The sequence below is a fragment of the Entelurus aequoreus genome, linkage group LG06 (genome assembly GCF_033978785.1).
Source record: "Entelurus aequoreus isolate RoL-2023_Sb linkage group LG06, RoL_Eaeq_v1.1, whole genome shotgun sequence".
NCBI classification, from domain to species: domain Eukaryota; kingdom Metazoa; phylum Chordata; class Actinopteri; order Syngnathiformes; family Syngnathidae; genus Entelurus; species Entelurus aequoreus.
In genome coordinates, this window is record NC_084736.1 from 85,088,578 (window position 1) to 85,100,916 (window position 12,339).

A 12,339-nucleotide genomic window follows, 5' to 3' on the forward strand; every position below is an offset into this window, starting at 1 on the left:
AACAAGAATAGACTGTCGAGTTTCAGATGAAAGTTCTCTTTTTCTGGCCATTTTGAGCGTTTAATTGACCCCACAAATGTGATGCTCCAGAAACTCAATCTGCTCAAAGGAAGGTCAGTTTTGTAGTTTCTGTAACAAGCTAAACTGTTTTCAGATGTGTGAACATAATTGCACAAGGGTTTTCTAATCATCAATTAGCCTTCTGAGCCAATGAGCAAACACATTGTACCATTAGAACACTGGAGTGATAGTTTCTGGAAATGGGCCTCTATACACCTATGTAGATATTGCACCAAAAACCAGACATTTGCAGCTAGAATAGTCATTTACCACATTAGCAATGTATAGAGTGTATTTCTCTAACGTTAAGACTAGTCTAAAGTTATCTTCATTGAAAAGTACAGTGCTTTTCCTTCAAAAATAAGGACATTTCAATGTGACCCCAAACTTTTGAACGGCAGTGTATTTTTTTTTGTTGTCCTGTCCGGCTTCTCAGGCAAATCATATAGTTGATGTAGATGCCCATATCGGCTGTTCAGATTTACTTTACAAAAGAGAAGTGTAGGATACTTCTCTTGTTGCCTTATTTGTATTTGACCACTACTGTTTTCTGTTTATTTGTTACTGACTGTGGCAGGACACCACTGCCTCTGTTTCACTTTATGTTGCTGGTAAATAATATGGTTGTAGTAGTAGGCTAAAGTTAAATTATTTAGTATGCACTAATTAAATATGTACATAAAGTGTTGTAATTATATTGTAAAATGGATGGATGGATGGACGTTTGAAACAAAACTGTTATTAATTAGTAAGTATACATTTTTTGAGCCTTTTTAGAGAAAATCATATCATTGTAGTAAATTATGCAAATTACTCGATGATGTCATGGTGACCACGCCCACAACCACGCCCCCACCGCCACAGGTATCTTGGCAGTTTATGGGAAACACTGATATAAATGATATAAACTTGGCTGATGATAGAGCTTTTGATACAATATTGTGATCATGCATATTGGTGACACGTTCTAGCGGAGTGCTGAAAATTTGACAGCGACAAGCGAACGACCGGGTCCTTAGTGTACTGTAGCGTCCTCGCTAGCGAGCTAATGGCTAACATCTCTCCACAGTGCAAAGCCGCTTCTAGTCAGCATTTCTTGCCTCTATGGCAGTAAAGAGTGTTTCTTACAAGTATCATCACTGGAGGACGAGGAATACAAGACACATCGTAGGAGTATACAATAAGCCAAGCTAACAGCTAAGCCAGAGCTTTTAAATATGAACAAAGGATTGATACAAATTTTGAAAGTAACGTTACCAAGTATAATATCAGCATGTGGTCAGTTCTACAGAGATTAGATCAATATTTTTTATTATCACAAAACGTTTTTTGTTATTTTAACAACCTATCTGAGGGCAAAAATTAAATTAGAGATAATACTAGAAAATTATTTCAATATCTAATTGATATTGTTACACCACTGTCCTGTGTTTTTGTCCGATCATAATTGCGATCAAAAATGTAATCATTCAATAATCTTGACACTTTTAAGTATCAGTATTGGTATGAACAATCCGGCCCATGTTATTACTTGCAGGCATGTGATTTGAACTTCATGAAAAATAAGCCGGGGGCCTAGGGGACGCAGGTCCAGGGCACTTGGTGGGGGGAAAAGGGGGATAAGCCGCCCTCCCCCCGAAGCTCCTGTTTTTTTCAGCAAATGAACACGCAAAAATTTGCCAAAAAAAACACAGTTTAAAGATGTTTTAGTGTTTAAATAATTGAAAAATTATCAACAGAGTTTACATAAATACACACCCTGTTCAAATGAATCACAATGTCTGTTTCAGTCACTATGTTATTTAGTCACTACAGTAATTACAACTTGTGTTCACATCCACAGGAACCACATGGGTTAGCCCCGTGTTTTTCAACCACTGTGCCGCGGCACACCGGTGTGCCGTGAGATACAGTCTGGTGTGCCGTGGAAGATTATCTAATTTCACATATTTGGGTTGAAAACATGTTTTGCAAACCAGTAATTATAGTCAACAAATGATGTGTTGTTGTTGAGTGTCGGTGCTGTCTAGAGCTCGGCAGAGTAATCGTGTAATACTCTTCCATATCAGTAGGTGGCAGCCGGTGGCTAATTGCTTTGTAAATGCAGGTAAAAAGGTGTCTGATGCTAAAACCAAAAATAAACAAAAGGTGAGTGCCCTTAAAGAAAGGCATTGAAGCTTAGGGAAGGCTATGCAGAACAAAATTAAAACTGAACTGGCTACAGAGTAAACAAAAACAGAATGCTGGACGACAGCAAAGACTTACTGCGGAGCAAAGACGGCGTCCACAATGAACATCCGAACATGACATGACAATCAACAATGTCTCCACAAAGAAGGATAAAAACAGCTGAAATATTCTTGATTGCTAAAACAAAGTAGATGCGGGAAATATCGCTCAAAGGAAGACATGAAACTGCTAGAGGAAAATACCAAAAACAGAGAAAAAGCCACCGAAAAAGGAGCGCAAGACAAGAACTACACACAGGAAAACCGCAAAAAAGTCAAAATAAGTGACAGTGGTGGTGACAGTACACCTACTTTGAGACAAGAGCTATAGTGATGCATGTTTGGTTATGGTTTAAAGTCAGCCATCCAACAATTGCGACAATTACTTTTAACTGTCAACTGAGTTTAGGATTTCTGCTGGTGGTGTGCTTCCGGATTTTTACAACGCAAAAAATGTGCCTTGGCTCAAAAAAGGTTGAAAAACACAGGGTTAGCCTACTCTACAGTATTTACAGCCTTAATAGTGTTCACTTCACAGCCACAGATGGTTCATCTAGTTATTTACATGATTTACACTTTACGTTGTCTGTTTCAGTCACTATGTTATTTAGTCACTACAGTAATTACAACTTGTGTTCACATCCACAGGAACCACATGGGTTAGCCTACTCTATACAGTATTTACAACCTTACTAGTGTTCACTTCACAGCCACAGATGGTTCATCTAGTTAGTTACATTATTTACACATGACTTTGGTTCATTCACACATTATTTGGCATTATTGCTTTGATGGCTCTGACATGAGCCTTCCTGGCAAATTTCTGAGCAGCTTGCATTTTCCTTTTTGTTTCTGCTTTAGTGGATTCTGCCTTGGGTTTTATAGCCAATTTCTGTCTCTTCGACTCCCTCTCCACTTCTAAATGCTCCAAATGCATAAAGTACAAACAATGTTTATTCTATTAGCTAACTTCCTTTATCTGAATAGCCATTTGTGATTTACAGCATGAAATAACAAATATCTTGCAGTCTTGTTGTTTGTTTCAAAATGATTCAACTATTCAATGTCAAAATACAAAGAGTAGAAACAATGGACAAAATGTCAGCCACTGTCTTGTTGTAAAACACCAATAAAGATGAAAAGTAGCATTTAGACAGGCTATACGTAGCAAAAGTCATCTCATGTCTGCCACAATCATGTGTGTTCTTAAATGTGTATTCCACCTCTTCTATGTCGAGAGCAGTTTGGATTTGGGCTTACAGGATAAACAACTAAAATGAATGTTTTGGGCATTGTTTTATCCAGACGCATACATTTGTCCAAATGTGGCCAAGTAGACACATTGTGGCTTTCCTGGACTTCGTCTACATCGCTAAAAGAAAAATCTAAGGAAGAGAATCACTCTGCCATCTTCCACTAGTTTTTCTTAATATAAAAAACGCCAGCTTGAATATTCCCTCTTCTCTTCTCCGACTCCCTTGTTGTCGTTTGGGATGTCTGTTGTGATTTCCCTTCCTGGTTCCATGACCCGCCCTATCTTGCCTCTGATTGGCCTGTCCCTAATGTTTTGCCCTAATCTTAACCAATGGTGACTCATCATAGTAAACCAACCGACCAATCATGGATTTTCTTATACGTAAACCAACCACTCATCATTGATGTTTCCTATATTTGTTTTCCCCCCGCAAGTGGAGTTGCTTCGCTATGTAGCTTTGCTTTTTAATTTAATCATTTTTAATGGAAAGCCGTAGTTGTTACCACTGCAGCCGTAAACCAGAATGGATTATCAAAAACCATACTCATTACGTGAAAACCGTAGCTGTTGGCAGGTATGGCAAAGAGACGGATCAAGATTTTAACACACATCGGTCGGAAAAAACTTTTTTATATTTTTACAGAGATAAAAAATACAGATTTTCGACTATAGACGGAAAAATCACATGCCTGTACTTGGTATTTGATCGATACCTGAAATTGTACTATTGACCAAAACTAATTAAGTACGAAACAACAGAAGAAGACATAACCATGGAAGTAGATTAAGAATAGTTTTGACAAAATAATACAACAAAAAAATGATGCAATATGTCACTCGTGCTTGGGGAACCCAGTAAAACAGGAAATGCCAACCAGGTAACAGTATTCACTGAGCAATGGGAGGGACACGCTAAAAGCCAATCACGTAACAGTATCAGTTTGGTTACGCCGACTTTCTGTCTCGCTTTAGATTCTCTGCATTAAGTGAGAAGAAAAACTGTAATATCTTGATATATCAACTCAATAACAGATGTCCGTCTTTAGTTTTGTTGGTTTGTGTCGTGTTCAATAGTTTACACACTCTCAAAACTGCAACTGCCTTCAAACCCCCTGCAATTATTTGACCACCTCACCTGTGCTCATCCTAACTGGCTACCAGACACCTTCTCCACTGAGAAATAGCACATTTGGTAAGTTGGAAATTGCATTACTGTATTTATTGACAGGCTTAAATAAGTCATAAAAAATATCAATATTGACCAATATAAAAAACGTGTAACGTTTTCAGCCATATTGCTTAGCCCTATCCAAACAACAGAATAATAAGTGCTTATTAGATTTTAGATTTTTACAGAAGTGTCAATACAACACAGGGTTTCCCACACATTCATTTATTTGTGGCGGCCCTCCACGAAAGAATTACGTCCGCCACAAATTAAAAAAATTAAAAAATTAAAAAATTAAAAAATAAAAACTTTTTTTTTTTTTTGTCCTCCAGCTTCTCAGGCAAATCATATAGTTGATGTAGATGCCCATATCGGCTGTTCACATTTACTTTACAAAAGATAAGTGTAGGATACTTCTCTTGTTGCCTTATTTGTATTTGACTTTATTAAATGTATTTATATTAGAAACACAACATGTGTATATAACAAAGGGTGCAAAGTGTGCAGGCAGTAGGAAACACATGGTTAAGTGTAGGGAGTAAAACTGATGGCAGTCTAAAGTTCAAGATTTTTGGAGCTCTTTGTTCAGTGGATCAGATGTTTGATGAAGCTCTGTGTCTATCTACCACCACTACAGTTTTCTGTTTATTTGTTACTGACTGGCAGGACACTTCTGCCTCTGTTTCACTTTATGTTGCTGGTAAATAATATGGTTGTAGTAGTAGGCTAAAGTTAAATTATTTAGGATGCACTAATTAAAGGGGCAGAGCTTTGAGATATTTTAGCTTTTATATTTTATAAGATATATTTTTTGTAAGAACCACAATTAATAAATATAATTCAGTGAATAACTTATTGTTGAAATCTGTATATAAATATGTACATAAAGTGTTGTAATTATATTGTAAAATGGATGGATGGATGGACGTTTAAAACAAAACTGTTATTATTAATTAGTAAGTACATTTTTTTAGCCTTTTTAGAGAAAATCAAATCATTGTAGTAAATTATGCAAATTTCTCGATGATGTCATGGTGACCACGCCCCCACCGCCACAGGTATCTTGGCAGTTTATGGGAAACACTGCAACATGTTGAAACAGAAAGTAAGCAGAAAATAACAGTAAATGAACAAGTAGATTAATAATCTATCCATCCATCCATTTTCTACAGCTTGTCCCTCATAATTTTGACTAAAATATCTTACTGCATACGTCAGCAGCCAAATTAAGAGCCATTGTAACCCCTTTCCTGATATACTGCTTAAAGAGAAGTTGTCTAGTACGTTCACTATGTTATTTAATGACATTTTATTTCAATGTTTTAAATTTGTTCTTTGAGTGCAATAAGAAAAGTATGTCTAATGTATAACATTTTCTGTTCAAATTAAGACAAATACATTTTTTGTGGTACACTTTATTTTGAAAAGTATCGAAATATATTTTGGTAACGGTACTGATACCAAAATATTGCTATTGGGACAACACTACACCTGGCATACTACCTCTGAAACTGGCAAATCAGCGGTTAGACTTTACATTCCATGATGCTAAAAGAAAGACAATTTACAGTTTTAATACACAGTGGCGATGGAGGTAGAGATTCCTGCATCCCATTTAGTTCATATTTAAAAATATTACTATAAATTAATTGTGGGGGGAAAAAGCGGAACATTTCAGCTTTAATAGGCATTATATTAAGTCAATATTTACCAAATAATGATTCAAATAACTCAATTGTCCACATTTTGGATCATGAAACTATATTAAAATACAAATTCTTTGTCACGATCAGTTATTAAAAACTACTATATTGTACTGCTTGGTGAATATAATAGACGCTGCAAAAATGTTACTTTGATATGTTATTATTACCTTAAACTCCACTTAAGCTCCAGCTCCGATAAACCTACTTGAGATATGCTACGATAATATCAAATACCTTGTAATCTCTTCTTTCATACAAAATGTTTGGCGGAAAGGCAAAAACTGACTAATGGGATTATTCAAATCAGACGTCTGGGTCTGATGGCTTTTCTTAGAATGGAGTACAGTATGTCCTACATCTTTGTAGAGGCGTATAAGGGTGTGGAGGGACTGACTATAATGCCATCCCTCCTTTTAATTAGCACCTTTTATCAACAAAATATCTAATTATTTAAATGTCAAATACATCAATTAAATGGTAGCAGAGACAGTGACTTACAGTCTTGGTGAACCCTGGCCTGTACCTGAAGGAGAATGACACTGACAGAATAACAGCTTAAAGTCACCAGTTGGGATCCAGAAAGATTAACTCGAAAATTCCCCAGCCTCTGCCATTAAACACAAAGTCATGTCTAGCCAAAAGGGCTGATATTTGTGCTTGTAGAGCTCCATATTCCACCTTACAGAAGATTCTGAAAAAATGTGAATCTCGTTTTCCTGCTTACTGTTGAGGCTGCGATTCTTTTTTTTTTTTTCTTTCTTTTTTTTATTAATCAATCAACAAAACAATACACAACAATACCACAACAATGCAATCCAATCCCAAAACCAAACCCATCCCAGCAATGTTAGGAATAACAACAAACAGAGCAATTGAGAGCAATTGAGGACATACAAACATGACACGGAACAATACAAATGTAGTGAAACAAAAATGAACATTATCGACAACAGCATCAATATTGGTAATAATTTCAAAATAGCAGTGATTAAAAAAAAAAAAACCCTCATTGATATTATCATTAAAAACATTAATAAAAAATAATTTAAAAAATTAGAAATGAACAATAGTGTCACAGTGGCCCACACCTGCATCACATCTCACAAGCTTGACAACACGCTGTGTCCAATATTTTCCACAAAGATATAATAAGTCATATTTTGGTTCATTTAAAAGTTAAAACAAATTTAAATAATGGATCCCATATTCCAATATATGACTCATTATTATCTAAACTAAATGCAGTTTGTTCTACTGATATCATCTCCATAGCTTGTGTATACCAGTCAGTAAGAGTTGGACTATCAACAGCTATCCATTTTTTAAATATTACCCTTTTTGTTATTATGCATATTGAAAGAAAAGCATTTTTACTTTTTGATGACACGTTACTAAATTGATGGAGATCCCCAAGAATACAAGTTTGCAGTGTCATTGGGATGTTTATATTAAGGAATGTGATTGCTTCTTTTGTTGTTTTCAACCATAACTCTTTTATTCTCTGACATTCCCACAATAAATGAACAAGAGTTCCCTCAGCTGCCCGACACTTCATACATAACTTGCTATCTACTACACCAAAAGGCTGCGATTCTTTGGAACATTGTTTTTGTAAATGGCCACGTGCTTACGTTTAAAATAAATAACATTTTGTGTCAATTAATTTGATCAATGTTGTTAGTAGTGCGGTCACATGATTTAAAAAAATTAGAAATAAATTAATTATGATGCATCCATCCATTTTCCTCTGCTTATCCGGGGGCAGCAGCCTAAGCAGAGAAGCCCAGACTTCCCTCTCCCCAGCCACTTCATCCAGCTCCTCCCGGGGGATCCCGAGGCGTTCCCAGGCCAGCCTGGAAACATAGTCTTCCCAACGTGTCCTGGGTCTTTCCTGTGGTCTCCTACCGGTCGGACGTGCCCTAAACACCTCCCTAGGGAGGCGTTCGGGTGGCATCCAGACCAGATGCCCGAACCACCTCATCTGGCTCCTCTCCATGTGGAGGAGCAGCGGCTTTACTTTGAGCTCCTCCCGGATGACAGAGCTTCTCACCCTATCTCTAAGGGAGAGACCCGCCACCCAGCGGAGGAAACTCATTTCGGCCGCTTGTACCCGTGATCTTTGCATCACAACCGGCATGGCGCCGTTGGGAGAGTGGGCTTGCCAGCAACCTGAGGGTTCCTGGTTCGATACCCACCTTCCACCAACCTCGTCACGTCCGATGTGTCCTTGAGCAAGACACTTCACCCTTGCTCCTGATGGGTGGTGGTTAGGGCCTTGCATGGCAGCTCCCACCATCAGTGTGTGAATGTGTGTGTGAATGGGTGAATGTAGAAATAGTGTCAAAGCGCTTTGAGTACCTTGAAGGTAGAAAAGCACTATACAAGGATAACCCATTTACCATATATTTTGGACACCACACAGATGGACACCGCACATTTCCACAGGACAAGCTAATGGTCGGTAACACGTCTGCACACATTTAGCTGTTAGCTGTTAGCAGCCAACCTGAGCAGAGCATTATGTCATTATGTTGACAGAAAAAGGATTTGTCACTCAGACAGGAATTGTGCAGCAGATTTGCCTTCAGGGTGTGGAGGATGAATAGTTTACAACTACACACACACACACACACACACACACACACACACACACACACACACACACACACACACACACACACACACACACACACACACACACACACACACACACACACACACACACACTTGTATTTCTTACTTTCTTGAGACCTCCAAAAAATGCCTACCTCTTTAGGACCACCCTTTCTAGATATATAAAGATTAGTATTTACAACATTAATAATATATACATATTATGCAAATATAAAAAAGCTTGTTGCAAAAAATTAGTTGAAAAACTTTGAATTTTGAAAGTGTTATAATAAAAGTCATTAAACTCAACAAAGTAAAAGTTTTACAAGAAAAACTGAACATTTGTGCAATATTATGATGAAAGTTGGAATTTTACTCAATAACAGTCGCAATTTTACAAGAAAAGCATAAAATGTTGGCAATTTTATGAAAAGGGTGGTCATTTTACTCGACAAAAGCCACAATTTTAAAAGAAAACTTAAAAATGTTGGCACTATTATAATAATAAAAATAATCTGAATTTTACTTGGCAAAATTATGACAAATATAATTTTACTTGTCACTATTTTACAAGAACAACAACAAAATTGGCAATACTGTGATAAAAGTCAGAATTTTATGACAAATGTCCCCATTTTGCATTCAAAAATGATAAGTTTACATAAAATAGTAATAATGTTACGAGAAAATATTGTAAAATTACAGAAACAGAAAGAATATGAGAAATTGTTCCCAATTTTATTAGAAACAATTTGACACAGTGAGAAAAAGACTGCTTTTAGTTCATTTATTTATTTGGAATTTTTTGTTTTTGTAATTTGTTTTTAATCTTCATTATTTACTTCACGTTATTACAGTACGTCTCTATACGTATCTATTAAATTGTTTTAATTCATTTTGGCCAAAGGAGGCGCATTTCAATTTCTTACGCACTTGTTATTACATATGTTGACCAGAGGGGGAGCACTTCAAATTCTTACACACACTTGTTATTACATATGTTGACCAGAGGGGGAGCATTTCAAATTCTTACACACACTTATTACATATGTTGACCAGAGGGGAATCACTTCAAATTCTTACACACACACTTGTTATTTCATATGTTGACCAGAGGGGGAGCACTTCAAATTCTTACACAAACTTGTTATTACATATGTTGACCAGAGGGGGAGCACTTCAAATTCTTACACACACACACACACTTGTTATTTCATATGTTGACCAGAGGGGGAGCACTTCAAAACTTCAAATTCTTACACACACTTATTATTTCATATGTTGACCAGAGGGGGAGCACTTTTAAAAGCGACACACAGTCGATTAGAAAAATCCCTCCTTTGTGGGACCACCCTCATTTTGATAGCTGTCACCACAAATGAGACATTGTCTATTAGATGCAATGTATGTCATCACTTGTTCACACCTCCTCATATGGAAGATACTTGTCCTTCTTCATGTCTCAAGAAGGGTAAGAATACAAGAACACACACACACACACACACAAGTACAGGTACCAAGGCCACACCTTTATAAAGCCACAAGTAGTAAAAAGTAAGGTTGCCAAAGGACAGTGGTGATTAAATGCCTTCGCATGCATGCAATCCTCTTGAGGTGAAACAACTTGTGGCAGCACCCTGCAGGGTCCTAGACCACCTAGAGCAGGGGTCTCAAACATGCGGCCCGCGGGCCAAATGCGGCCCGTGAGACGTTATTTTGCGGCCCGCACCTTAATATGAAAATTTAATGTTAGTGCGGCCCGCGAGTTTTATAGGAATGGCACTTGATAGCGTCATACTTGTAAACCCCCCTATTTTTCCGGGGTACTCCCGAATTTCAGTGCCCCTCCCAGAAATCTCCAGGGGCAACCATTCTCCCGAATTTCTGCCGATTTTCACGCAGATAACAATATTAAGGGTGTGCCTTTAGCGTCCTCTACAGCCTGTACAAACAGCGTGCCAGCCCAGTCACATGTTGTATTTGGCTTCTGTAGACACACGTAAGCGACTGCAAGGCATACTTGGTCAACAGCCATACAGGTCACACTGAGGGTGGCCGTATAAACAACTTTAACACTGTTACAAATATGCGCCACACTGTGAACCCACACCAAACAAGAATGACAAACACATTTCGGGAGAACATCCGCACCGTAACACAACATAAACACAACAGAACAAATACCCAGAACCCCCCGCTAACACCAAACCCCGGCCCCCGAGTTAGGGCTGCAAGGTGTTCTGGGTATTTGTTCTGTTGTGTTTATGTTGTGTTACAGTGCGAATGTTCTCCCGAAATGTGTTTGTCATTATTGTTTGGTGTGGGTTCACAGTGTGGCGCATATTTGTAACAGTGATAAAGTTGTTCATACGGCCGCCCTCAGTGTGACCTGTGTGGCTGTTGATCAAGTATGTCTTGCCGTCACTTACGTGTGTCTACAGAAGCCTCATACAACATATGTCTGGGCCGGCACGCTGTTTGTATGGTGAAAAAGCGGACGCGACGACAGGTTGTAGAGGACGCCAAAGGCAAGTATGTTGCTAGGGCGGGAAAGCCATTCAAAGAAGGTAAATTCATTAAAAAGTGCATGTTAGATTTTTTTAAGAAATCTTTTCTTGCGGCCCAGCCTCACCCAGTTTCTGCATCCAGTGGCCCCCAGGTAAATTGAGTTTGAGACCCCTGACCTAGAGGGTCCTAGACGTCCTAGACGACCTAGAGCAGTGGTCCTCAACCTTTTTTCAGTGATGTACCCCCTGTGAACATTTTTTTAATTCAAGTACCTCCTAATCAGAGCAAAGCATTTTTGGTTGAAAAAAAGAGATAAAGAAGTAAAATACAGCACTGTCATCAGTTTCTCATTTATTAAATTGTATAACAGTGCAAAATATTGCTCATTTGTTGTGGTCTTTCTTGAACTATTTGGAAAAAAAGATATAAAAAGAACTAAAAACTTGTTGAAAAATAAACAAGTGATTCAATTCTAAATAAAGATTTCTACACATAGAAGTAATCATCAACTTAAAGTGGCCTCTTTGGGGATTGTAATAGAGATCCATCTGGATTCATCAACTTCATTCTAAACATTTCTTCACAAAAAAATAAATCTTTAACATCAATATTTATGGAACATGTCCACAAAAAATCTAGCTGTCAACACTGAATATTGCATTTCTTTTCACACTTCTTTTTGACAGACATTTTAGTGATAAACCTGAGCTTGCGTACTTCACTGAGTTTATGAACTTACAGTCATATTTTGTTGAAGTATTATTCAATAAATATATTTATAAAGGATTTTTGAATTGTTGC

The 12,339-nt window shown here is 37.5% G+C and overlaps 1 protein-coding gene across 3 annotated transcripts in view; it reads right to left on the reverse strand.

The window, feature by feature from the left end:
* LOC133652695 (dedicator of cytokinesis protein 5-like) overlaps positions 1 to 12,339 on the reverse strand; it is a 74,310-nt gene that overhangs the window by 60,988 nt on the left and 983 nt on the right. The window lies entirely within an intron of this gene.